Genomic DNA, 4,900 nt, shown 5'->3' on the forward strand with positions numbered 1-4,900 from the left:
AGCTACTCTCGCAATTCCTGTATCAATCTTTGAGTAGCTTCCTCACACTCATGATATTCTTTGTTTTGCCTCCTCTCTCTTCTTATCACACTCATACAGAGTCCTTTGCAGGTTTTCAATCTTTTCATTTACCATCTTTACCTGTAGTGCTTTTAGAGCTTTTTGGGAACTCTTCCATGGATTATTCGTTATCTTTTTTGTCCCCAGATTATTATGAGTGGGAGTTGAGATACCTGGACTTGCCATTTTTCTTGTGTTTTTCCGGATTGCTCTGACCATTTGGGATGAAAAGAAAATATTGTGCTAGCACACTATTTTAAGGCAAGCATCAACCAAAGTCTGTAGTTGCACAGTCAAAAGTCTGCAGATACAATATAGTTCAATAGATATATCTATTCAACATCAAACAACTAAGTATTAATGGGCTATGAACGGCAAAGAAGAATTTGGCAAACAGAAATTATTAGGTTTAGGGAGAGATATGGGTAAAAATAGGCATAGAGGGATGTGGAAAGGCAATGGGAGAGTTAACTTAAATAAATCCTAATCTCAAAGGGGGAAATATGTTGGATAGGATGAAAGTAGAGAGAGCAAAAAAGAAGAAAGAGAAAGAAAAAAAGAGAAGACAAAATAGAAAAACAAACTTTAAAAATTAAGAAGTGCAACACTTAAAATTATGCAAATTGAAAACATAATATTCAGAGAAGAATGTGGATAGAATAAGAGAATGGGAGGGATAGAAAGGAGATGTGGAAAATTTAAAAATAAAAATGCTTAAAATATTATATAGGTATTAAGAGGTAGTAATGCTATTAAGGAAGTGAAGTCTAAGCATTTTTTAATTGAGTAATAAATTTCTGGATTAAGTGTGTACACAATGTGTCTAAAGTCAAATAATCAACTACGGGTATATATGAGGATGAGAACAGCAATTAAGTCACGCAAAGAATGAAAGAGAAGAAAATGTGAAAAGAAGGAGAAGGAAAGAAAAAAAAGGATCAATTGATCACTAGAGCTAAACAAAAAAATTTATTTTAAAAGAAAAAAAATACACACACATATAACCGCAAAATAAAAATTATTAGAGGGAAAAAAAAGTTAATAGAAAACAAAAAATTTTTAAGTTAAAAATTAAAAAAAAAAGTTTAGAAAAAAATTTATAAAAAGAACAGAAAAAGAGATCTTTGATTTTTTTGGGGGGGAATGGGACAATCATTTATCTCCCTTGTGTCCATAACCAGTCTCTTGTTGGAGTATCTCGTCTGCTTGTGGTGTTTGATTTTCCTGTGGCTTGGATGGTTTCTTAAGTCAATTTGTTTGAGCACACAGAAAAATGCTCTGTTTTACTAAGGATTTTGTGGTCCTCCTCCCAAGCTAGTTCAATGGGACAGAGATCTACTTTGAGTTTCACAAAAGAGGGACATGGCTGTTTCCTCTAGTTTGGAGATGCTGTGACGAGGCTAGGTTTTGGGTAGAGTTGAGGCTTTTCAGCAAATAGCAGCTTTTCCCTGAGGAGTTAGCTTCTGAGAAACTCACAAAGCCCAGCCTGGATCCATTCTCAGGGTTTATGTTTACTGAATTTCAATTGATTGTCAAGGCTGCTGTAGAGAGGGGCAGCCTCTGGCTCTGTTTACACAGTGAAGAAAGCAACTCCTGGGGCTGCCGGCCCAAGCTGGGTGACTTTTCCAAGGGAGGAGCTGAGCCTGGTAGGGCAGGTTAGGTTCCTGTGACCTGCTAAATGACTCTTGTTTTCTTCCAATGCCTGAGTTGGACGTAGCTGTACAGCCAGGCTTTGTCAGTATCAAAGATGGAGATCTCCAGTAATGGGGGGGATGGTTGGCCTTTCCTCCTCGATCCCTGAGAAAGAGTGAGGATGTCAGGCTTCTACTCATGCCAGAGTCTTGGTTCCTGGGTCATCTCTGGTCTGCGAAATTCAGGAGGTGTGCTCCTTGTCAGTTCTTGCTGGTGTTAAGTAGAAACCGCTCGCTTGCCACGTCTGGCGCCTAAGTCCCAGACTCTCTGTGTTGCACGTATGGCGGCTATGGTTGCCACCACTGCCGCCACATACGTGGCTACTGGCAAGTACTCATATCTGTCTCCGTGCCTGGATTTTTCCTCTCTGGCCTAACTCTTTGTCCTGTGATGACACACTTGGTGTGATTCTCTGGCTTAGGACTGTTCATTGGAACACTAAAATTGCTTTCTATGCGAGAGCTTGTTTAGCCTACAGCTTCTTCTCCGCCATCTTCCCAGAACTCATCAGAAAATAACATTTAAAGGCAAGCCCATGCAGGAAAGTACATGGGACATTTTTTCTGTGTGTGCCAGTCATGGGGGTTTAATTTCTTCTACTTTACTCAATCCTGGTGTTCTATTAATCTCAGCTAATTGGTGGGATCACTACCAGCTAATTGGAGGTAGTCTCATGGAATTCTCTGTGCAGGCTGACTTCAAACTGATAATCAGATTTCAGGTTCCTGAGACATTCTGTGCTTTGCATGAGACACTTATCTCCAATGAACCACCAAAAAGAAACAAAAAACACCTGGGGTTGAGCTGTGGCTCCAATGGCTAACTCCAAATGTGTCTCCAATAAGACAATGATTTCTGGGACAGCACCCACCTTGAGATCAAGCTCCAGGACCAGCACACACAAGAATAAAATAAATAAATGAAAAGAAAGGTGGAAGAAGAAAATGGAGAGCCGATTTCAGTGGTTAAAATGAGCAAAATTGAGTTAGCTTACACTTGTTACTTTACTTACTCAAGGTCTCACATCTGAGGATCAGTGTTCAAGGCCAGCCAAGGCAGAGGAGTCCATGAACTCTACTCTAATTAGCCAACTACAGTTTTTTTAAAAAGCTCAAATTGTGCTGTGGCTCACATATTAGAGGGCTAGTATTAAAAAATGTACTGGGACGGGGCTGCGAAGGTGACTCAGTGGGAGAGTGCTTGCCTTGCATGCATGAGGCCCTGGGTTTAATTCCTCACCAACACATGAGCAGGAAAAGCCAGAAGTGGCGCAGTAGCACAAGTTGTACAGCTCTAGCCTCAAGCTGAAGAGCTGAGGGACAGCGTCCAGGCCCAGAGTTCAGACTCCATGACAGGCAAAAAAAAAAAAAAAGGAACTGGAACAATACATAGGCTCTGATTTATAGCTCCAAGCCCATCATACATATGGAAATAAAAAGTAGAAATTAAAAAATGTATAAGAAAATCCAATTAAATTTTCAAAATTAGTCATGAGTTTTTTGTTTTAGTGTGTAATACTCTTTTTTTGGTCAGTTGTAGGGCTTAAACTCTGGGTCTGAGCGCTGTCCCTCAGCTCTTCAGTTCAAGGCTAGTGCTCTACCACTTGAGCTACAGTGCCACTTCCTTTTGTGTGTAATCCTAAATACTAAGATAGAATAAATCTGAGGACTACGGTCTCTCATCTTCAAATCACCAGCAAAAGAAATAAACAAGAAAACAGTAGTGAATCTGTGATGGAGTTGTAAAGCACCAGGCTGAGTGAGAAAGTTATGCAACAGTGCCCTGGCTCAGAGATCCAGCCCCAGGATCACAAAAATGTAAATAAGAAGAGAACCGGGGGCTGGTGACTCATGCCTGTAATTCTCCAGGAGGCAGAAATATGGGTATCCAGTGTAAAGGCCAATTCTAGCAGGAAAGTCCAGAAGACAGTTGCTTGTGGGCCATCCTGGGGCTAGAACTGTAGTACTCCCAGATTTTTGGCAGTTAATTGGAGGTAAGGATCTTAGACTTTCCTGCTCAGCCTGGCTTTGAACCATGATGGTCAGATTTCATCCTCCTGAAACAGGCCAGGCCTTGCATGAGTTCTGGCTCCAGCACTAACATACTCACAAAAAATGAAATGAATACATGCAAAGAAGACTAGAAGAGAAAGAAGAACCAATAACTGAGGCTGCAATGAGCCAATCAGCCCTTCACTGGTGGCTCATAACTAATTCTGTTTACTAAAAAGGCTAAAATGTGTGGATAATATTTGAAGGCCAGACCGAGTAGGAAAGTCCATAAGACTTGTGTGTGTGTGAGTGTGTCTTTGTGTGAGTCCCGTTGCTTGAACTTGTACTGTTTTGCACAAAGCTCTACCAATCTTAGCTTTTTAGTGGTTATAATTGGAGATATCATGTACTTTCCTGCCCAGGCTGGCACCAACTTTGATTCTCAGATTTCAGCCTCATAAATCTGGTCAGGCTCTACATTATATTCATTTCTAATTAAACACCAAAACAGAAAGAATATCCTGGAGTGTAGCTGTGGTTCAACTGGCAGAACTGGAAAAATTTCTGGGACAGCACCCAGACCCTGAGTTCAAGCTGGAGGACAAACACAGGAGAAATAAAAAGAGGATAGAAGTACAAAAGGAAGAGTCAGTGACAGAGGTTGAAATGAATCAAACATTGGTTTCTCACACATGTTGTACAAGGTACTCAGGAGAATTAAATCTAAGATTCATGGTTCATGGTCAGCCCAGGCAGGAGGGTCCATGAGACTCATATATCTAATTTGCCACCAAAAATAAGCTACAATTTGTACTTTGGCTCATTCGGTTGAGTGCTAGTCTCAAATATAAACTGTGGGACAAAACCTAGGTCCTGAGTTGAAGTCCTAGACATACATTTCAAAACAAACAAACAAAAAATACCCCCACGAATTAAAAATTGTTGGGAAAAAGAAAACTAAGGTTTAAAAATAAGGCATGGTTTTTGGTTCATGTGTGTATTCCTATCCATTCTAGGTTCAAAGCTAGACTGGGCAGGAAAGTACATGAAACTGTTAACCCCAACTACCTAGCCAAAAGCTGGAAGTGCAAATATGACTTTACATGTAATGCACTGTATTTGGTGCAATAGCTAATTAAAAAACTGCTGACCCAGAG

Source organism: Dipodomys spectabilis, unplaced genomic scaffold (assembly GCF_019054845.1).
Source record: "Dipodomys spectabilis isolate Male_0828 unplaced genomic scaffold, ASM1905484v1 ptg000033l, whole genome shotgun sequence".
NCBI lineage: Eukaryota > Metazoa > Chordata > Mammalia > Rodentia > Heteromyidae > Dipodomys > Dipodomys spectabilis.